The sequence below is a fragment of the Dicentrarchus labrax genome, unplaced genomic scaffold, assembly GCF_905237075.1.
Source record: "Dicentrarchus labrax unplaced genomic scaffold, dlabrax2021, whole genome shotgun sequence".
In the NCBI taxonomy this organism is placed as follows: Eukaryota; Metazoa; Chordata; class Actinopteri; family Moronidae; genus Dicentrarchus; species Dicentrarchus labrax.
In genome coordinates, this window is record NW_026136703.1 from 3,015,253 (window position 1) to 3,039,770 (window position 24,518).

General features: G+C 41.0%; 1 long non-coding RNA gene across 1 annotated transcript; it reads right to left on the bottom strand.

Annotated features, from left to right (window-relative positions):
• Nucleotides 1-848: 848 nt before the first annotated feature.
• On the bottom strand, nucleotides 849-11,366 carry LOC127354603 (uncharacterized). The gene is made up of 3 exons (XR_007881594.1): nucleotides 11,273-11,366; nucleotides 1,359-1,440; nucleotides 849-916 (listed from the first exon to the last, which is right to left on the bottom strand). It is a non-coding gene; the product is annotated as an uncharacterized LOC127354603 (long non-coding RNA).
• Between the last annotated feature and the right edge of the window lie 13,152 nt (nucleotides 11,367-24,518).

Genomic DNA, 24,518 nt, shown 5'->3' on the forward strand with positions numbered 1-24,518 from the left:
CTTATAAGTTATCTCAACTGTTTTGTTTTTTTACAGTGTAGTTCGCTTTATTTCTGAACTTTGGACGGAGCAGGGCTAGCTGCTTGCCCCTGCTTCTGGTTTTTATGCCAAGCTAGTCTAACCACATCCTGACTCCATCTCCATCTTAACACACAGACATGAGATTGATATGCATCTTCTATTTTCACCCTTAGGTGTCCTATATGAGGGACGAATGGACACACTGCAGCCACTCAGAATCCAGTGTTCACAGTTAAATACTGTACGTAGGAATGTTTGGCTTTTAAGGATAATTTATAATCTGATCATGCATTTTGCTCTGTCTGTAATGTTGTTATTCTGTAACTTGTAATTGTTTTTATCAGTGAGACTTAAGAATTAAAATCTCTTCATCAACACACAATAACTTTACAGTTTAGGCTGCTTCAACAGCATCCAGAAGGCCAATTTGCTGACAATAAACATACTGGAAGCAGCTGTATATTAAATGTTACATATCGTTATTATGCAGACATTAGTGTCGCACTGCAGATATATACACACAAAATATCAGAGTCTCTACACCTTCAACATGCTACTGAATAACCTCATCATCTGCAGTCTCAGATTTCCTAAATAAATCAATTAAATCCTTCAGAGGCCCTGGTGGCTTGTAACCAAAAGAAACAACAGCAAGTCAAGCTCCTCAGCTTCCAGCGTTGGTACTGAGGCTGGGCCTGTTATGGTTGGTTTCACAGCTGGGGCTCTACCAGCAGCAATAATGTGTTAATAACATCTGTAACATCTGGAAAACATCGGAGTTAAAGCCGAGCTTGTAACGAACAAATAATGGCGGGTCCAGGCCGCTCCTCCGCTTCAGCTCTGCGCCGGGTGAGAATGAAGCTTCCCATCACACCAGTAGCTGCTGCAGGGCTTCCTACAGAGACAAATAAAACCTGCTATACCCTTATACAAACTATCACAAGAATATGAACACATTTACGGCTGCACAGGGGAACGCATGGGGAGCAGAATGAAAACCGTCCAAAGCACTTTCAAGGAGCAGTCCAACTGTTTGAAAAATGCAGATTTTCATCAAACCCACAGTTAGCTGAAAACATCAATACTACCCTTAAAAAGCATAAAGTTGCTTTAATAACACATGCTTGATGACAACTGAGTTTTGTATTGTACATGCATTTCTACACTATAATGAACAGCACAGAACTGCAAGATATTACCTTTCCTTTAATGCAGAATTACATTTTAATGAGTAATGCAAATACAATGACGCCTGACAACAGACTTACAATTACTCGTTACTGCAGTTTTATAGTTTTGCTCATCATTTCTGTCAGTGATAATAACTTTGTACTCACCAAGTTAATAGCTGAGTTTCGGGGTCATGGTGACATCACTAAAACTGAGCTTGTGTTTCTTGACCCGTTTGACTTACAGTATCTGTGTACAATTAAGAAAATTGCAGTATTATTATTAATGATAAAAATGATTAATGTAACAACAAAATTCATATCGAAGTTCTATTAAATTGGAATCATTCTTTAACAATACCTAGTATAGTATGTGTCAGTGTGTGCAAAGAGCTGCATGAAAACTGACAGACATGGTATTAGGAGGCAAATATGTTTGATTTATAGACGATGTACAAATGTGTAGTGACATTTGTTTATGTCTACCCCATCTGCCTCTTATTTCAGCGTGCTAGTGGAAATATTGAATTGATTTTGGTGCTAGAGCAAAGGTCATGGGGTCACCAAAATCATAGTGTTGGTCCAGACACGTCCTGGCGGTGATCCTACTCATTGCGCGGCTCGTGAGCCTCAGGCGGCTTGCCAGGCTTTAATCACCGGCTCGCATGGTCGCAAATAATTATATGATAATGCAGCCGATACACATCATTTTCTAAAATATTCAAAACAGCTACACTTTTCATACTGAGCAGCACAATGGTGAAACTGCTGTTGCATGGGTAAATAAAGTGTGGGCTGGTGTAGGATCATTTGGGGTGATTTGGGATGAAAAAAAGTTCTATACTGTACACTGCACCATAATCATGCAAACGTTGTCAGGAGGATGTCATCAATTTAGCAACAAGTTATTAGTTTGGCTATCGCAGGGTCTATGCTAGCTAACATATTGTGCAAAAACAATACAAATTTACCGTAAGTCCAATGCTCAATCTCCTTCTCGCTCTGTTTTGGTCTTCACTAACCCCTGAGAAAAATATCTGACTCTTTAGCTGCTGATTGATCCACCATGTTCATCAGATAAGTCTCTAACTCTCTGTCTGTCTGCTGTTTGGTGCTGAGAAGGTAGTGTACAATGCCGCTGAAATTCCACCGGACACGGCTTTATGTTGTCGCGTCTATGATGAGGTTTGGCGCACACGTAGTGTAAAAATGCTTTGAGTGGTCGGAAGACTAGAAAGGCCCTATACAAGTACAGGTCCATTTAGCATTTACCATACAAAACAGTGTGTTTCTCCACTCTCAAGATGAACTTCTCATCGTCCGTGGTGTCAAATCTTCACTGACTGACTGCACGGGGTATTTTATTTAAATTTTTTTATCTATCTATACGGTTTCTGTGTCTCACTTCCTGCCAATGCAAACTGCTCTGTTCTGCTAGATACAGATAGGCCGTGGCGTCAAAAAATGACCAGACCAGTATTCTCCATGGAGTGGAGGGACTCTTCTGGGGCTAAGGTTGGGTACCAAACTCCGTACTTTTAGGGGTACCGACCAAATTCCTTCTGTACTACAGAGTACAGATTAACGTTAAATCACTCGGTTCCGAATATCGATACATGGGAGCACATATGGGCGAGAGATTACGGTATAGACAGAAATAAAGAGAGTGCCGGCAGTTTGTTCAAGTCACAGTGAGTCAGGGCACGTGGACTGTGTAACGCAAAGTGCAAAGCTGGCCCCAACATATCTAACCTAAGGACTCACCTGGTCAAACGCAAAATATATGTACAAGCTGAAGAGTGGAACGTTACCATGTTAAGTTAAGCCAATTAAGTCCCCCGCAGCAGCTGCGGCTAATGTTAGCACGCTTGCAGCCGGCGTTGGAGTTGAACTCTCCGGGTACGACGAAACGACGAGCCAGGCATCAACAACTTTATTAACATCTTCAAGTAATAAATTAGCTACCGAACCCAATAGTACTTGAATAGCTTTAGTAGGTGGAGGTTAGACTTATTCTTTACAACTGAAATTACATTTTTGTTTATATAGAGATGCCATAAAGGTACTGTTGGGTACCTTTATGCCATTGTAAATGGTACCCAACCCTATCTAGGGTGCACCATGGAGCTTCTGGTGGAATCACGAGCAGTCCCTAGAATGGGTGCAATCAGCGCCGTGGCAAGTCATAAGTAGTCATTAATACATTATAAATAGTCACAAGCAAAAACCATTAAGCACTGCTGCGTTGGTGTTTTGAAATATCTAAACTAAGGTCTTGTTTCCTAAAATCTGAGGTGGCGCCTCCACCTCTCACCTTCTGACTTGTGTCAGAGCGAACAGCACCATAACCTCACCACCACCAGTCCTGAGAGATTCAACTCCGAGTTTTAGATTTATCATACACATTTAACTAAAACCATGTCCCAAGAACTGGATACACTTCAGTGTGCTATCAGCTGTATGTATATCACCACAATAGAAATCCTATCACACATGTTCTTTCCCATTTTTCTATCCAAACACAGCAACAGCACAGTCCACGCATTCCCACGTTCAAGCCCGTGTTTTCTCACATGAAGAGAAAAAAAATAACAAAACAATTAAAGAACTATCTGTCATCCAGCTAATAAAAAACAGCTTTAACTGACATAATGTATGGCCTAGATGACAACTGCAGCCCCAGTGTGTCACTAGGCCCGGGCCAAGGCTTGGCTTTGATAAATGGAGGCCGGCGCTCGGTGTGGAGGTGAAGAAATAGGGATCGGTCTGTCTCAGCTGCGAAGCTCAACACTTAGAGCCAAGCGCTCCCAGGACACATGTCCGTCTGCACACAGCCCTGACCAGCACGACCCATCGGCCCCTCCAGGTGACTGCCTCGGGCCCCGGCTACACGTCGCATGATGTTTAAATGAGAGGCAGCTCTGGCCTTAACCCTCAGCTGTTAACAGCTACAGCGGAGTGTTCAGCAGTCTCACAGCTCAAATATCGGAATGTTTCATATTAAAACAGGGTAAATAAGTAAGATATATTGTATTTTAACTATCTGTGTGTGATCTGGTGATCTTTGAGCTTTCAGGTTTCAGGCGCATATCGTAAAATCTGCTGTGTGACTCCCATTTGCCCTACAGTGCCTCAACAGAAGTGGTTGCATATTGAGCCTTTAACCTTAACCAGCCCTTCTCCATAGCTAGATGATACTGTCCTAGGACACAGCATAGCTAGACTGAGGCATAGGTGGACTGAAGGCCACTTGATGACTAAACAAGCAAACTACAAATGTGTAGTCTCCCTCCTTATATGCACAACTACACGACTGCACAAACCAAAAGTCGATATGCATTTGTCATGCAATTTCATGACTTTAATTTGATTATAAGCTCAGTATGATGTAGTCTGACAACATTGTTAACTGTCTTTTCCAGCATACTAAACACACAGGGCTACTGACTGGAGTCCCTGGGGACCCCAAAAATAAACTACTGTAAGAAACAACCATCACAGAAAAATGTTTACTGATTTCTTCTCAAAACATTATTAAATTATGTCATTAATGACATCTGTGTAATATTTTCGTAAAGTTACAGTTAATTTGCAAATTGTGTAAAACTAAAATAAATAGAGTATCTGTCTCCTTCAAAATGATGGATAGAGTGCCCCTACCAATGAATGCTCTCAGCTCACAGTTTGTTTGGCTGCACTGTAAACAGATACACCAGTTGTTCTTCTTCTGTTGTATGTGTGTCAGTGCAGCTAATTGTTTTTTTCTTTATGAAAACCGGCCGTTTGTTAATTGCACTTCATACCACCGACCAAAGTGTGAAGTATCAAAGGACATTTACTCTTGTCACTGTAACAAAGTTTTTTGGTGTACTTTTTTATATGAAGTATTGTACCACATGTCAAGTTACATCTGAGTGTAAACAAAAGTCCTGATAAACTGTGTGAGAATGGGAACAGAAAGAAGTTGCGGTTGTGTTTTTGGCCACAGGAGGGGGGCCCCAGTGACACCGTTGCTATTCTGAAACAAACGTGTTCTACATGTCACTGGCCGAGTGTTGGGGGGGAAAGGGGGTTCCCCCCCCCTTTTTTTTTTTTTTAAAAAAAATTAAGGATTGCCTCAGTAAACAAATACACACATAGAAATCAGCACTGTTGTTATAGCTAACAAGGTAGCTTACAAAAATACCAACGTACTCCCACAAAATGATGTTATTAAAGATATTACTGTACAGCAATAGCTTTTAGAGCTGTCACGATCAACAACAAATTTCAGGTGCTAGAATTTTAGCCCGGGGTGGGAGAGGGGGCTTAGAACCACAAAAAGTTTTGTGTCCGCCTTCGAAAGAGGCTCAGGGATCGTATTGTGAAGAATTAGCATTTAACTTTCCCACTCATGACCAAAAGGTGGTACCAAAGTTTCCTTCTACACATGCGTAGTTGTTGTCACGCACAGTCCACCTGCAGGAGGTACCAGCCTTCCAACTCCCTAACACACACACTCACACACACACACACACACACACACACACACACACACACACACACACAGCCCAGTTTGTGTTGTTCACATGAGACAACAGAGAGGTATGCTGTTCTTTAATGTCAGATAAAACGCTTGATGTGAAGCACTTTAACCAAACTCTGAGAAAGCGCAAACTCTACCTAAATGCATTCAGCTGATTAGTTTCCTGTTCTACAGTCATTCTCAAATTGGTCTCAGCTTTAGCCCCCAGTAGAATTCAAAAATAGTTTGGATTTTTGGCCTTCAGAGCTCCTCCTGGGAGCCACAGTGACAGGCCTGACCTCGGCTGACCCTGCCTGTGATTACCCATCCAGTAGTAGGAGCCCCTGGAAACCTGAGAGCATGCTGGATGTCATGGATTTACAGAGAAGATGAGTCTAAAGAATTGAATTGTTATAGGATAATCAGGGCGTTGACTGATGATGATGATGATGATGATGATGTTTCTGACTTTACTGTTGATTTAGTTAAATCTTATTTTGTTTGCATTTCAAACACCCTTTATTTGTAAAAGTGAGATGATGTTACTTGTAGGCTTATGGTGGCTAATGCTACTTTAATGAGATATTTCTGTGTAACTGACAATACTGAGTCACTGCTGACTTTGTGTTACACTATGTTTTAGCAGTAGGTGCTTTTAAGCAGTATAACAGAACATTCTGGTTTATTACAACTTTAATCTGTTTTTCTTAGCTTTGACAATATTTCTATCAGTTAGAATAATATTATATTACAATTTTATATTATTATACTTGTCGAGATGTAGGAGAGTGGGTGCACTCACTTTTGGTTCAACATTCAAATAAAGTGGTCTAGATGAGCTGATATGACAGCATATTAGGGCAATTGTAGGTTGAAAAAATAAATTACAGGGCCAAGGGAGGTAATATTTTGAAAAAAACCAAACAATAATTCTATATAATGACATCATAGTAAATGCTGCAGACATTCATAGTTTTTGCATTCATTTGAATGGTCAGGATCACTACACTAATTTATCACTCTAATCTCAGAATTTTTCCTGGAATAATTCCCACCTCATATTACCCCTTTGGATTTTTTTTATCGTAAGCGTAACTGTTAACATGATTGTCTACTACTCGCTTATTTTTAATAACCAAGTTGCCAGATGTCACCAATTATAGGACTGATGATCAGAGATAATAAAAACATAACCCCAGATGTAATAAGCCATATTTTCCCTTTAAATTTCACAAAACTGTTATTTTAAACTGTTATTTATGTGTTCTGGAAAAGGAATGCAAAGAAAAAGGAACATTCTGGACAATTGCTATTTCTATATTTTTTCACCATTTACTGGGCAGACAGGAAACAAGGGAAGAGAGAAAGAGGGGTAAAAAGAGGGGCGGGTATGTGATATATGCCATAGTTAATTATTAATTATTATCTGCTGGGGCCCCGCCTCTTTTTTTATTCTTCACATCATTCGCTCAGTGTTTGTGCGAACAAAGTGCAACACCATCACTACCATCAGTGTGAAAGGGTCTGCAGGTATCCCCATAGGTACAATTCATTGTGTGCCTCTCTGTGATGGCAGGGTTTTTGCCCCACCTCTGAGCATGGTCATTAGCATAAACACTTTGGCCTTAAGTTGTGTTTGGATGACACCTTGTGAATACGAGTTGTTTGAGACATACTCTTGAGTACAGTGGGTCAAAGCTGCAGAAAGAAGTGGGTCCCTAAACTGTGATAGTGCTTTTCAAAGTGGGGTCAAGGGACCCCAAGGGATCCATAAGAGGGTTTCAGGGGTCCCCCGCAAAAAATGGAAATATTTTCACTATAATTCCATCCACAAGTAATACAGTGACAGAATGTTTGACTATTTTTCTCCTGGGTTTCATACACTGTAATAAAGGATGAAGTGATAAAGGAAAAACTCTATAGGATGGGGGCAAAACAGGAGTCTAAGGTCTAATTTGTGTCAGCTTGGGGGTCCTTGATGTGAAAAAGTTTGAGAACCACTAGTTTAGAACATCATAATACAATGTTATGATCAATTCTGATAAACTGGAATTATCTTTATGCATGTCTCATCTGGGGATGGGAACATATACGATATTATCTCGTATCGTGATAAAAAATACTGAACACTGATTTTGCATTATCGTGATAGTTGTCAATATCTTCACATTGTTTGATTTAAAAAAACTGTGTAGCTTGTCAGCATACAGTCCTATATGGATTTCCTGATCAATTATGAGGGGGGGGGGCAAAAATCCTAATCCTGTCACGATATCTGAAGGCTTGGCTTGCCAATTGTATCCCTTCACAAATAAAGTTAAACCGGATGTGTGGAAATTGTATAGATTCCAAAATAAAGAACAGGGAGATGAGGTGCCTATCTGTGCTGCAAAAGATATGTGTTTCTTCACAAAATATAAAGTGATTGCAGTATGTTTTAGTGCGATTTAAAAGTATGAAATATATTTTCATGATTATCGTGATAATATAATAAGATAATGGTGACATGAAATTTATATTATTATTGTCCCATGCCTATTCTCATCCTACTTTGCACCAGAAAATAATTTCCCAGAGTTGAAGTTCAGCCCTGTGCTGCGTCCAACCTTTGCTTTCCTCATCAGACATCAGCCCTGTGTTTAGCAGAGATTAAAGCAAGAGTGATATATTGTAACGCACTTTGCAAAGCACAATTAGAGAGATGTAATTTGCCAGCTGCACTAATCCATCATATGGGTATATACTGTCAGCCTGGGCTACATCAGGGGCTGCAGCATTCGCCCAAATCTCTCCCTCTCTGCTCATTGATTTGCACTTATTACCCACTCCAGAGTCATTTCAGGGATATGTAAACAACTTAACAGCAGGCATGTTCCTGTACTGTGTGGATGACTGATTATGCTTGACTGACTTTCATGCAATGCACGGGGCCACGGTCCGCTTGAAACCCCCCCCCCACCCACACCCTACCCTCCGGTAGACGCTGCAATCTCCCCCCTCTCCCTCCCTCTTGTTGAGCTCAATGCAAGGGAAGTGCGACCCACTAAAAAGTGTGGTAGCCATTTTCCGCATTAACACTCTGACCCCCGCACTCACTGTTGCTTCTGATGTTAATCAGGTTTACAGCCCGGGGAGAGAAATGGGGAAGGAGAGAGAGAGAGATTTTGGGTGTGGGAGTCCAGGAGAGTGCAGACTCTGTGGTAGTTCGCGAAGGTCTACACAGTCACTTAGCGAGAAGATTTCATCGTTATTCACAGCTCTGAGGTTGGATGAAACAGCGGCGGGTGAAACATTGGGATGCTGGCTGGCTCCCCTGAACTTTGTGTCGACTCCCTTGGTGCTGCTCTGTTTATAGCCCCTCAAAGCTTGGTTGTTTTGGCACAACCAGTGGCTTACAAGCAATGAATTATAATTTCCTACATTTTCTCTCTGGAGCTCACTCACTCCATTTTAAACCCTGTCATATAATCAGTGCGGTCAAATTTTGACATTCCCCATCTGGAGCAGCAGAAATGGTAATCAGGTTGCTATTGTATTTATACCTTCATAAAAGACAAATACATGTCACTTTGAGGAGAGTTGCTTTTGATGCTGTGTGTCAGATCTACACCAGTCTGGCCATGACAGCATTCTTGTTAACACACACTGACTCAAAGGCAGAATAAAGAGCATGCAGAGGTCCGAAAACTCTGCACCTAAGTCATGATAAAAAAAATATATCATCCAAAAAACTCACATATTATCACTGTATATAGAGGCAAAGTCCCTCCCCTTCCAGTGTCCCCCATGGGACCTTATTTTGGAAAAAGTCAGTGGCGGGAGACAAATAATGTTTTGATTCCATTTGAATTTTGCTATGAAGTGGACATATTTAAAAGATAATTTTGCAAGCCAAGAAAGTCACATAGAGTTTTCATAGTATCATTTAGTTTTGAGTGAAACTGCTTGGTGAACTACAAGGTTACAATGTAGATTTATCATTTTACAAAACAGGATTGTAGAATTTAGATTGTAGAGATTAGGTTGTGGTTCCCTTTATGCTACTCACAAAGATGTAATATGCAAAAATGATATACAGTAGATGGGTGAATAAATTATAAAAATGAACCTATTTTACATGGTGCAGTGCTAAGGATGAATTCATCAGTCTCACAGCCTGTGAAGAAGCTGCTCTCTGTGTTTACTTCAACTGCAAACATGAGAAATAAGTCAACTGGTCAACAGTGGATTATAAGCAGTCTTCCTTAGAATCTGGTGAAGTTCTCCAGACAGCTGACCTTTGAGAAATCTCTAAATGATGATAGTATATTTTTAGTAGAGTTTAGTTGTTTAGGTCATGTCTTGTGGCTTCAGTAGCTTTAGAAAGACATTCCTCTGAAATTGGACCCCAGAGTATTTTAAAAGCATCTCTCATTAAATTCAGAGTACAACAAAATCCAAACAGAGTTCAGTAGAACTGATCTATTTCTCTCACAAGAGTCATTTCATGGATCACTGCAATACAAAATATGGCGCATCAACAGTATAGGGGTCTGATTCTCCTTGGAGACATATATATACTAAGGACGTGCTTTAAATTCAAGTTTAATTTTATCAATCTGTAGTCGTCAGCATCCTGGGAACTGCTGTCAGGCACCAATGGATTCATTTCTGTTAATATCTTCAAGTTGTATTTATCACATACTTGACATATCTAGTACTGTACTTACATAAATACCAAACAAATATCAAATATTAAAGTTTGATATACCCTGCTTTATGGTCTATTTTACTCTAAATGGGACCATCATTTACTAAATGAACATCACGCTGTATGGAAGAAGACTGAAACTAGAGATTGAGACCATACACTCATTAGGAAACTGTTTACTGAGCTCATAAATCAACTGAGAAGTCTGCTCATTTCTCTATAAGAATGCATGGTATCGGTTTTTATTGCAGCTAATGGAGCTGCCCCCGACTGGGCTTTACATATGCAGGTTTTAAGACACTTTCGCGTTGGCTTCACTTTACAGAACCAGGACTTGTGTCCATTATATATACGGTCAATGGCCATCAGCAAACTTTAAGAGGGTGTTGAGTCACAAGCGGCCACATAGTCGTAAATGGACCTGTACTTGTATAGCGCCTTTCTAGTCTTCCACCACTCAAAGCGCTTTTACACTACATGCCACATTCGGCCTTTCACACACATTCACTTAGTGATGGCAAAGCCAATCGAACAGAAACTAACGCATTCATACACATTCACACACAATTCGGGGTTCAGTATCTTGCTCAAGGATTATTTGACAAGTATGTACAAGCAACCATCGATTAGTGGAAGACCCACTCTGCCTCTGAGCCACAGCCGCCCCCTTAGTCGTGTGTGCAGGGGGTAGAGGATGGGTCTCATGACCAGCCTTTCCTCACCAGAAACTCAGAAGTATAATTCAATTGTGCAAGCAGCTTATTACTATTAGGAATGGTAATATATGCCCATTTGCATAAAGTGGTGTGAAGTCCTAGGTCCATGAGCTTGGTGATGAGCCTAGTGTGGACTATGGTGTTGATCAATAAACAGTATAGGCCTACTCACATAGATCACCTTCCTGTTATCCAGATGGATAAGGACCAGAAAACAAGGCTTTTTAGCCTGACATGTGTTGCAACTCAGCTCCCTCTCTCATTGCACTGTCCTCCACGGCTGAGCTGCTGAAAATACCAGGAGGTTGTGGGGAATTGGGAGTCTGTTGAAATTCCAGTGGGTGGGGAGTTTCAGTGCCTGGCCAAGAAGTAAATGAGTCATCGCTATTGATTAACAACCCTATCAACCTTGGCAAATATATGATGCTCATTTAGAGCTGTGGGCCAATAAAAACCTCACTAAATGTATTTTTAAAAGAATTAGTAGCAATTCAATAGTATCATAACAACAAACCCGACTTCTAGCTGTGGGAAACAAATACAGCCAATGGCTATATTGATGTGACAATTTAAAGTTCATTTAGCAGTGTGCACATTATATGAGCTTACTGTTAAAATAACACCTCCACATAATCGCACTCTGCAGTTTTGAATACGTCACCATCACATCATGCTACACCTGTAATTTTACTGTTGGCCTTCATTCCAAGTTCAACATCTCATGTTTTTGCAGCTTGACTTAATTTGATAGATGATGTACCAGTGGAGCAGGCTGGTTCACTGTAGAAGTAAATACTCCTGTTTTCTTCCACTTTCACAAATGAGGATGGACAGGACAAAGGATGTGGACAAATACTCCACATACCAGATTTCCGACCAGGTCTCTGATTTCGGGGACGATGAAGACATGGTAGGTTCAGGCAGAGAAAAGAGAGGCGTGAAGCTGGAGATGAGTGAGAGAGAGGTCAGGCATCAGTCATCGCCCACCTCTGAACGCCTGAGCAGGTGTTAAGGTAGGGATTAGCCCCTGAGTGGCAGGAGTCGACCTACCAAGAAAGCCACCTAGGTGTTAGGGTTAGGGTTAGGGCAGACTGGGCGATACAGCAACTTGCTATCGTCTCTTGAGGTACAGAGAGGTATGACAAGACAGGATGGGCTGAGGCTTGCTGGTTAGCATGCTAACTGAAGTATCTCTGCAACACAGTACATAGAGGCCTGTGACATAACGTCAAAACTGTTATTTCTTCATATTCTGTTGATTATTGATGATTTTAGATAACATCAAAAATATATCATATATACTGTAGCTCCATTTAAACATTGTATAAACTTGAACTTGTAAACATGGGAAACCAAATCAGAAGTAAACAATTCCTGAGACATCAGAGAAAAAAAACAATTAGACCCTGTAATATGCTTAATATGAGTTTCCAAAATCCCTAACTTCCTTAAAATCACAGTTTAGCCATTTATTTAGAAAAACTTTCACAACTCCTGCATCATTTTAGTCTTACTACAGGAAAAGGACACATTCCAACAGTGTCCCTCAATGAGGAGCAAGTTTAGTTTGCATCTTGCATTTGTCAATCTAAAATCTGAGTTTGCCAAATGCCTTCAGGGGTCTATAGTGCCTGTTTTGCAAACAAGCATTCATATAGAAAAATGCCTTTATAAGAAGCCACTTAAGTCATTTCTGACAGATAAGTCCTATCTGATTCTTAGATGTAGGTCTCAGTCTAGTAGAGGTGGAACGCACCATTTGCTCGCTCTTGTTTCCCATGTTACCATGCCAGGCAAGCATTTGCACTTGCATATCAGATGTAATAACAAGTAGAGGGTGACAAAATGGCAAAGTGATATGGAGTGTGGAGACCCCACAAAATACAGTCAGTGATTTATGGGGAAAACTTCAATTACTTGAAACACAAAGGTTATAAATCTAAACTTCTACCTTGCTCTTTAAATAACATTCATGAGAAATTATCTTCAAATGTTTCCCACTGTTTTCCTCACGTTGTTAATTTAAAGGTGTGTTTTGCTTCATTTTTTGCTTGGTCCTGTCAGGTTGTTGGCTTTGGCAGTCCTCCTGTTTAGTTAAATGATGTGTAGAGGTGAAGGAGGAGGAGTTGAGAGTGAGAGAACAGGATGTGTAGGTACTATACATGTAAGGGAATTTTGTTTGTGAGAATCAACCAAAACCAAAGACACGAGAGAGCCCATACAATTTCTCTTGTTGTGCAGTTATTTTTCATTGCAAGTTTTTTTTCCTGTTTTTTCTCCCAATTGCGAGCAATGACCTTAACTAGAAGAGTGTAATGAGTGGGAGGTTCACACACAAACCACCATTATTCCAACCACCCAGGTTTCAAAACTCCATCATGCATGTGCAACCAGTAAGAGTAACTCGCGGAGCAACAAGGTTTAGAACCCTCAGAAGCCTTACAACTTACAAACACAGCCACTTATGTTTCTTGATACCAGTCTATACCGTAGGTAACACTACCTTGAAAAAGGCTTTCTGCTTTTGTGATGGCAGGTGGAAACAATACCCAGTACCTCCTGTGTGCTTTACTGATTCCTAAGCATGATCCCACATACACTAGCCATACAGTATGGCCTTTGACGTAACCATATCTTCGGAAAATGCATGATCATAGCTGGCCCTATTCTGGCCCTATATTGTACTAGAAAAGTTTCAGCACCCTTTTTTTGTGTCCAGTGTTCAGGCCTAGTCTTCACTGGTTGAATTCCCTCATTTAACCATTTGTCTACACATTACTACACATGCAGTGCTGACAAGAGAGGAGAGTGAGAGACAGTTGGCTGAGATATGGCTATGTCATGCACTATGAGTGAGATCTGTAATTTGTTGTTGTATCTAGGCTGAATGTAAGTGGGCTTTCACTGAGCCAGACCAACGCCAGACCAATTTTGCCACGTTGTATGTTGCAGAAAACACAAAAAATTCACCAAGTCATCTCATGCTTTGCAAATGTGATTATGTCACGTGGTAATTTGACATTTGAATTACATTTTTTTTCAATTGTTTACACGCAATTTTGAAAACCGGGTTCTTTTTTTCAAAATATAATCACAATTATCCAAACACCACACTCAATTTGCATAATTCATGGATGGTTGCAAAATGACACACTTCAGTCAAAACATATACACATATTTGTGAAAATTAGTTTTCATTTAATCAACACAGTCCTCAATGATCAGACACTACTGCAGCCAGTTTCACACTGCTGTGATAAATAAAAAACACATTTGTAAAAAAGCTAATTTTAGGAAATAGCATGTGCTAGATTTTTGGCCAGAGATTGTTATATAAGGGATAATTTAGATGTAAAAAAAAAAATAGTGACAAACCCACAACATTCTTCATGATTATTTTGAGATATAGGGAGAATGTACACAAATAGGCCTACTATAAACTTACCAAGCACTGCACAACACTGATGCTGCAGACTGAATATTTCAAGTATTTATTTCAATACTTACAGTATTTCTTACCATAATCAGTTACAGTAATCAACCAACAATGAAATCAATGAAACAAATAAAATCTGTAGACAAATAAAAATTACTGCATGAAGTACATACACTTTGACTCTGAAGAAAAACTACTGTAAAAGCAACAAGAATACTGTAACTATTCATCATCTCTCTGTCTGGCTGAGTGCTGCGTTTTCAAATTAGCACATGTGTGCTTCCACACCTGGTGGATGTGATTATCCAATTTGTTCATTAGTGTGGTCATTGGCAATCCGGGGCTTTGTAATGACAAGGAAGTAACCTCACAATCCTTATCTGTGTCTAAGGTGTGAATATGTGTGTAGAGTTTTACAAATCACTGTGTGTAATGTTGTGCAAATCTGTGGAGGTGTTTTGTTCCTTGGAATAGAATTTCGCAAATTATGTGGAAATTTTTATTTTAGTGTGTAAACAACTGTAAAAAACTGTAAACACACACATTATAAAAAACATAGCACAAACTGGTGGACACACAGAAAGCCACGAGACTCCCAAAAGCCTCTCAGTTCTTGAGACCAAGGGCAGTTGCCCACATTGCCTAGTTAGTAAATCAGCCTTGCAGTAGTCCAAAATCTACTCCTATAAGGGTTTTCTAATCTTTCTACCTCTATTTCTGGCGCTGAGAGACAGTCACTACATACACAATGGCAGAGGTTGCTTTTCAGCTCAACAGCAAAGCATGCAGCCCAACCCCAACCTCTCAACCCCCCACACTTGTTCCTTCCAATGTCGAACTGAAGCTTTTGCCTACACATCCAAAATATTTCACAATTGAGGTTTCAGAAGAGTACATGGTGAGAAAAAGACGGCGTTTGTGACTTTGTTATCTGCAACTGGGGGCAGAAAAAGCCAATCTCGGGTAAAAAAAGGTTTCTGCATTCTGTCCATTCTGGATGTTTTTTTGATTCTGAAATACTACTTTTTGCCAAATGGATCTGTCTGACATCCAGTGACACATGTCGGGCTGTTTCTCATTTGGTTTTATCATCTACAGAGTTAGATCACACGGAAGGGGGCTGACAGGCGAACATTTCAGACTGATTTTCTGTCTCTGTTCTCATGCTATAAGAGCATCCCAAATTGGCACTCTGCAGGGAGCTGGGAGGATGTGATAAAACAAGCTGACATCATCATCATCAATGGAACACAATCATCTAATCTCAAGAGTTTTGCTTGCAACACTGCTGTGGAGCAATCCAAGAATGCTGAGAAAAAATGCAGCTGAATTTAATTCTCGTCTGTCGGTTAGCTGAGTGGCTGCTGGTGCTCCATGAGATGAATGTTATTAGATCAAAGTTAGGATTGTTAAAAGGCCCCTTTATATCCACCAAGGATTATTGAAACCATTTGGATGAGAGGAGACAGAGAGTGGGTCCATTGTCTAAAGTGAAGTCCATGCAGGCAGCTCAGTGACTGGTTTCCTCTCATAGTGTCTATGTGATCAGTAGGTAACTTTCCAAACAAGGCAGCTCAGCAGCATTGTGTCAACATTGGATGGCTCACTGAGATGAGAGGGTGGCTAATATCTGAGAGGTACTACATGCTGGGTTGGGTTATATTTCAAATGAAAGCAGCACCAAGACAGCTCCTTCCTACCTCCAAGGCATGGTCAAACCTAGCCCCGTTTGGGGCAATCTCACGCACTGCACGGGAGATGTGCTTCCCATAGAAATTCTTGGGGAAGCGGCTGTGTGCTGCTCTTCTAATAGAGGTGGGAATGTTAACCAGATGTTCTTTTTCCAAACCAAGTAGTTTGTCCTCATCCTTGAAGCCTTCACTCTTGTGAAAGTGAAATAGACTGTCAGAAAACACTTCTGATGAAGCCTAAAATGTTAACACGAACTAGGGCGTCCAAACACATTTAGAAGGGAGAGGTGTATATCTGTTCTGAATAGCTATCAAACATACACCCTTACTGCAAGGCCTTACCTAAAACAATGCTAACCCCCACCCCATTCTCCTCCGCAGTGAAACAAACTGGAGAGCCCATTCCTGTTTGCTGCACCCGATAGAGGGAAAGAAGATGCTGCATTTGACTATTTACTTGCACTAGCCACACACAGGTGAGATTTATGCTTTATTGGAAGTATTTTTACAAGTGAGAAGGGATGATGACTAACTGGATTGGATTTGCAAATGTAAGTCTGATTAAGAGGACACCACAGCTGCTTCCCCAAGCTTTGTAATGGGAAGCATCTGGGAATGTCTCCCAGACAGCGGATGTTAGTCCCAAGTGGGGTTAAGTCAAACCCTACACTCCAGTGCGACCATCGTGTTCCACTGCCTCTCGACTACTGTGTGATGACCTTATGCTCAAGGCTCTTCTCCATCCACCTGTTCTGATTATATCTCAACACCCCATGTAGTGGCTTGGCAACCACATCCCTACAAACACTGTTTTCCTCATAAAGCAGACCTCTATCACATGCAGGTGTTCATATATTTGGACAATGTGGACTAGAGACTTGCCTCCTGTCTCTCTGTGTGTCTGTCTCTCACACTCTCTCCTGTGTGTGTGCCTTTTTTATTTGACTGAGACATTTAATGTATTATACTCCAGAGAGCACTTCCCATGACAGCAGCGTGCTGTCAGAAAAAAAAAAACAAAACATCAATCTGACTCCAACCAGCCTTGTTTGGCAAGAAAACACCAACCTGACAACCAGTAAACTCACCAGGTGGAATTTGTACACAAAACGAAGATACAAAGAAAGCTTTGAATAGTGTCTAAATAACACTTTAGCTGTATAGAAGCAAACAAGACGAAGACTAATATTTTACCCCTCTAGCATCATGTCTGGATGCACCCATGTAGCCTAATGGTTTCATGTGCCGTCAAGGTCCTGTAATGAGCGAGAAAGTCCACATATGGAGGAGGTGGGGTGGCTGGATCGGTCAGACAAACATAGGACCAGGAGACCGCTGTTTGTGTACCACTTAAAACCAAAAGTAAATGTTGGCTAGGTAAGTTACATTATGTCAGGTACGTAATGTAACTTGCAATATTTTCCTAAACCTAACCAAGTAGTTTTTGTGCCTAAACCTAACCAAGGTCTTTATTTAACTGGATTATTCTTTTATTATAGCCCTGTGCATCCAGAAATGATGCGAGAGGGCTCCCTACTGCAGCATATTTCGAAGCAGAGGGTACTGACCAAGCGGCAGTGTTTGATGAATTGGAAGTGAGAACGTGTTGAGAATAGGACGAAGGATGAAGCATAAAGCCCATACACAGTGCACAAAACAAGCATCCAGCTTGCTTTTTCAGCACATGCGCATGCTTGAAGGACCTATAGGTCATGAAGTCATACATGTTTGGAAGGCAAAATTCAAATGTTTGTTTGGCCTATAGCCTGCTACCACTATGTCCTGGACCTGCATAGGACTAAAGTGAAATTTTGATCTGATGATGGTTCAAGATGAGAAGTCAGGGGATCACCCTAGCTGTTACAATTATTCCTGTGGGGAACATGAATATCTGGACCACCTTTCCAATTGTTGTCAAGACATTTCACTCTCAGCCTAAAATAAAAACTGTTTGTGGCTTTAGATGGGAAGTCAAAGATTAAGCAAAGTTAATAGGATTCATCCTCTGGGGCCAAATACCATGGCAATACATTCATTAGTTACTGAGACATTGATATCTAGACCAAAGTGGTGGACCAACCGATTAACTGACCAGCATTGCCATATAGAGCTATGCTAGCTGTGCAGCTAACAATAAAAGGTTGTATCCTAGCAATTCTAAGTTTACATAAATAGTAGGGTAAATAACTCAAAACACAGAGGACATTATAAGAAAGAAGATTTTTAAAATATTATCTGAAAACCCCATATTTTCCAGAACTAGCCTCATGACAGGGCTCACCTCTCCCAACTACAGATGTGAACTGGGCTAGTATATTGTTCCTCCACTAAATCATTACGTTGTCAAAAACAACAGCGCTGATCATAAAAACACTCATGTTATCTTGAGGATGGAGCTGACCAAGCCCGCTCAGCTGTGTCAGGTCACAAGTTATTTCCATTACACAAAAATGAATTTATTTGTTCTCTGAAAAGCAAAAATGACACAAACATTTGCAAAAGAGGTTGAACTTGATGGATTCCAACACTAAAAAAAACTCTTGAAGAATGAGAAGTAGCTCCCATGGATGGATGAGATGGAGGAAGCAGCTGTTTGTAAATGAACCAGTAGGAATGACATACCAAGTTTCCTTTAATACATCTTGGACGATGTGCAAGCGGTAATCAGAAGAGCAGTGTCTGGAATAAAAATGGCATGTATTGTGCAAACAGTGAATCCATCACTGACAAGATGGACGGTTGAAATTCTCCAAGCCCCCTCAGAGCTTTGACAATTCCATGGACAACAGACAAAAACATAAAATACAAAGACGGAACAAAAGGATTGCCTGAAACAGGTGGGCCTCAAAATCAGACTGTCTGATAAAATCACACAAGCGCTATAACAATGTTTACACTATAAATCCTTCAATTTATACTCGTAGAAGACGCTGAGAGGAGCCACTTATTGTAATGGTTTGCTACTATAAGAACTGTTGTTAAGAAAGTGTAGTGTAGCAAATAAGACCCTCTTGTGTTTAAAGATTATATATACAAGATTTAGAACATTAATAAAGCAACTAACAACTATTTGCTATATAAATATGATCTCTCTCTCTCTCCCTCTCCCTGTGTTGACCTGTGAGCACTGCTTGTGAGTAGAGTGGCTGAAAATGCTTAATTAGGATTTATTTAGACCAAACCAGAGTTGGTAATTATTTGATTGTTTCTGTCCAGTTTGAATTAAGTTACATTGTTATGCTTATCTGTGAGATTAAATTACTGTTTTTGTCTACAAAACCAGTAGAATTGCTGGTAAAAGAGACTGGATTCTGTAGTAAACACTAGATATCTAAGAAGAGCTATACACTGGTACCAGTTATTGTAAATAAATCCATTCATTAAGACATTATGACAAAGATACCATTTTCTTCATTCTTCAGAAAGCTTTTCATGTCATGTAACTTGCACCCAGCAAGGTCTTTTTTTGGATGCATCAATATTTTCCTATGTGGTCCTGCGTGGCTATACATAGGTGACTAAACAGTAGGCATCAAAGTGAATGTGTGTATGTTTTCTTAACCCTTTCCCTCTGCAGCGTGGCATCTGTAGTGTTTGAAAAGGTCCTGTGGGAACAGAGTGGGAATGCCCTGCTTCATTCTGGTTTCCAGGCCTGATACAGAGAGCGCAGCAGCTGACGAGATACAGTTTTCTGTTTGACTCCAGATGACGAAGTTCCACCAGCCTCGCCACTTTGAATTAACAAACTTTAAACAGCATTACTTTAATCAGTTCTTCATGAACTCAAACATGGCATCTGGATCGCCGCAGGCCACATCCACCCCCTACCCGCCCCCTGTCCCACACACAGGATCTGTTCCTCAGGGAATGCTTTGGATGAGAGGAAGCTGAATCAACATGGAGGCTTTAACTCCTGTCAGTTTGCTCCGGCGGGCCTCACACCAGAGGCAGAGGAGCAGGTGGAAAAACTTATGAAGATTCTATGACATTCAGCTCAAAGGAGGAAGTGACATGATGCCCCACAGAGGAACAGGGGGAGGGGTCCAGGAGGCTTGAGTGTGTGTGTGTATGTTCTCTACTGGACATGACTCCCTCAGTCTAGTCGGTCAACTTTTACCGTCTGTCTTTGATGATGTCCAAATGCGACCAACTGACATCCAGTGAGGGCGAGCTTTGCTGTATTTGTTTTACAGTACAGCCAGTACAGTGTTAAGCCAGTTACCTACATTGGTTTGTGTATCAGCTTACTAAAACATCCCTGCTGTTTTTGAGACAGTACAAAGGCGGAAGAGAGAGTGCATAAAGGGTGACAAATTTCAGCCTGTCCTCACCAGAAAATCGTTTATATAGGTCGTCTGTGCAAGCAGCTTATTACGACCCATATTTGTGTTTATTGCGAGGCAGCGACCTTTAGTAGCCGTAGTGATGTTGTCTTGTTTGCACATGACGTCACGTTCCTATGGCGCAGACTGCAGATGGAGGGCAGGAAGTGATTTTCTACATTGGAAGCACTATCACAAACTCTCAAAATGTCTGTATTGTATCATTTACAGTTTCTCAAATAGATCAAATCCAGAAACCTCAAGGAGCTTTTATCGAGTACCAAAAGTTGTTGTTCATTAGGGGGAAAAATGCAAGAAATTTACAGAAAAACGCCAGAAAAAACAGCTTGTGAGTACTTCTGTGGACAGGCCAACAGCACAACATAAAAAAAATCTAAGTGTACGCTAATTTAGAATATTTTCACCACTTATCATCAGACAGCCCTTTATGATTGGGAACTGAAGACGTGATATCCATGCTCTCTCCAAAGCCACCAGACTCCTTTGACAAAAACAGTCATTTCACTTCAGAACACAGGAGTTTCTGGTCTACAGCTGCCTCGATCTGCAGCAACTAACATTAGTTTGGAGCTGTTTTAAGGTGTTAACACCAAGGTCACACAAGAACACAAACTAACTGATTGAGGAAGCGGTAGACCAGAACAGGAACATATAACGACGTCAGTTCCCCGTAGGAAAAGGCAAGTCTTTAGTTGAATCCCATCCACCACATGTTGTGATTTTCTGTATGTATCTTATACTGATAGTAACTTTTAAACTGTGGTGAAACTAGGTGACTGTCCTAGTCCTGTCCTAGTACTTTTCATATCTAAGTGAGGCAAATCTTTGTTGCAGTATGCTCTAGTGGATTGGCAGGTCTGCAGCCGGTCAACAGTTTGAAGACCAAAACCGATGCATCCCACAGTAAAGTATTAATTGTATTCCTTTTTGCAGACCAGTAGGTGAAGCACATGTATTATTAATTCTTATTTTCAGTTTCAGTGAAGTATTATTGTTCACAAAAGGTGAAAAAAAGCCTACTTTTAAAAACCAAAAACGGGTCTTTGAAGGGTCCAGTGATCCCAGGGAAATGAGCAATAGTTTAATTTTCCTATAATTAACAACAAATCTCAAGAATTACTTCTGTACAAACATGATTTACTGCTTTGTCTCCATTCATAGTGTTGACATAAAAAGAAAACATTGCCCAGGTGCAGAGACGTTTTGTGTATTACTCCAAGTTCACCATCAGATCTTGAATCAGAGCATCACAGGCAGTGAGACCCCTTTGAGGGTCCGGCTGGAGCACATGAGCGCTCCGGCCCCAGAGGATTCAGCTGTCCAACCGCTAGAAACAGTCTGACACAAAGGCATGTGAACCCACCGGTGGAGGAACAGCTTACTGATGCAACTGAAGAAAACAAAGGCCCTCTAAATACAAATAAACCTCTGTAACATCTGCAGAAAGAGAGAGGGGAGGCACGGGGAAGCTAACTGCTTCTGCCAGAGCCGCTGCGACCGAGCGGGGAACATGTGACCAGAGAGTAAATAAAGTGAACGGCATGAGGTGGGGATGCAGCGTGGGGTTTGGACCCCTCAGGCAGACGGATGCTCTGGCCTCCGCGGTAGAGGTCTGGCCTGTCAGCGGACTGGACATCCACAGCTGTGTTTTCACTGTGTTTGTTCCTGAGGGCCACATGTTGAGGCTTCAATAACCAACAACTCCTCTAAGACGACTGTGTGATGTGATGAGGCTGAGTCTAGTAAAGGCTGGATTTGCCGCTGTGGCCTTACTGTCATTAGCTGCATTAATAATAGTAAAAACATTGATGGTACCAAGAGGACATTTTTCAGTTGGAAATATGTTCAAATAACGACTATGGTCACCTGTGAAAAGACAAACAAATTGGTTCAAAACGTTTTTGAAGGTGCTGCTTGAATGTTCACATTTAGACCATATATCACCTGCATTTGCAATAGTGAGATCCTTCATCTTCTACAATGTGCAAGTAATAGCCTATTGTCACTTAAAATATATATTAAATATGAAAACTTGCCTTGTACAGGGATCAAACCACAGTCTCCCTAAGGTAAGTACACTTAACTTAATCCAGTGGTTTGCCAAAGCTTCACTGGGGGTTGCAAGGCCTTCCTGATTTTAACGTTACAATGCTTATCAGAATGCACAGACTTTATTGGCTGAGTAGCTTCACGTGAGATAAATGATATTGCATGCAATTGGTCTGTGACCTTCCTTGGCCGCTAAACCAGTGTGGTATAGGCTAGAGCTGCACAGGTTAAAATAGAAACACTCTATCAAAACAAAATCATTCTCAGTAATTAAAATTGAGGTCACTGAGTGCCTGAAATGGGCCAATGCTCAGCAGTACTGAGTATCGGCACTTCTGCTTTTTGTCCAAGAGTACCCTTACTTCTCATTGAGTACCCCCACCGGTGAGCGTGGTCGTACCAAGCACTGACGTCACCAAGGTCTGGACCTCAGTATTTTTTATCAAGACATTATCTGTCCCACCAGAGCAGTAGATCATTGTTATTCTCCATTCATGCAGGGTTACAAGGCTAATTCTCTCAGAAACCATGGGTTGATGGATTATTATTATTATCATTGCACACTAACCTTTCAGAAAACCCCCTATTTCACTGCGCATGTTGAGACATAGGGGTGTGTGACAAATCTATCCTTGAATCTTTCCCTTCATTTGTCAGCCATTTGTATGTTCAGTATGCATAGATCTGTCTTTTACAATTATCTGCTTCATGATTTACTCTTTTATTCTGTATATTACTATTGTTATTCAATACCCAGTGGAGCGTGATCATCCTTCAGAGAGCTGAAATAGTTGTGCCCTTTGTTGACAGAAGAATATCCCCAGAATAATGCTTTAAGACAAATACACAGAAGTTATAATGTAACAAGTCAAACTCATTATAAAATAATTTGCAGGTGTACCATCTCCGTTTATTGCTATTTCTGTCTATTTCTGTTCCATCTACATCAACAAGTGCTGCTGTCTGAGAGTTGATGGCTGATGTGTCAGGCATGTTGCATTTCAACAGCTGAGGGCAGCCTTTCCCACAGTTTGAAGGCTGTCAAAATGCACTGGGACTGAAAGGGAACATGGACAACACCAGTGTAGAGCTGCGGCAGGACAGTCCTGTTTCTTATTGACTGCATTGAGTGAGGCTGTACATCTCTCTCCGATACACAGTGTCAGAAACAATGACCAATGCAATTGACCGTGTTGTGAACCAAACTGCGCAGGTTGGGTTGTAAAGAATGAAGCGGCAGAATCTCCAGCGAGCTCGACACCCCCAACCTTCCCTTCTCCTCCACCTCCGAGCTGCCAGCAGCACTCTACTTTATTTGTTATTGTTGAGGACTGTCCAAAGGGGGGGGATCTCTCTCACTAAGTATCCCTTTCACTTGCTCCATTTATACACAAGATTGATGCTCAATTGAGGATGAGAACTCCTGTTTCTCCCTACTGCTTCCCTCCACATTTTACCCAGAATGTAGACAGCAACTGGAGGCCGCCCCATGGTGACATTTGCCAGCATGTAAATCTTTACAGTGATGAAAGCTCTGTGAAGAGAAAAAAAAATCTGCCGGGGTGCACAAAGGCAGAGAGGAGAAGAGAGGTAAATCCTTCCTGTTCAGCAATCAATACAGCAACTGCTCAGGTTCTAAAAATGATCAGGTGTTCAAGAATAATGTCTAAAATGGATCCACTATTACTAATTTGACTTCTTTGCAGTGCATTGATACACATAGCTCAACTTTAACCTGAACTTGGTTGGAGACTGTATCTGAACTTTAGCAGCTTGTTCATGCTGATGAAGGGGGCTGTATAAATCCCTCACAAAGCTTGCCTGCTGCAGCGGATCCAAACTGACACTTCCACAAAATACTACAGCATAAAATGGTATAGAAACCCATCGCAGTTAGCT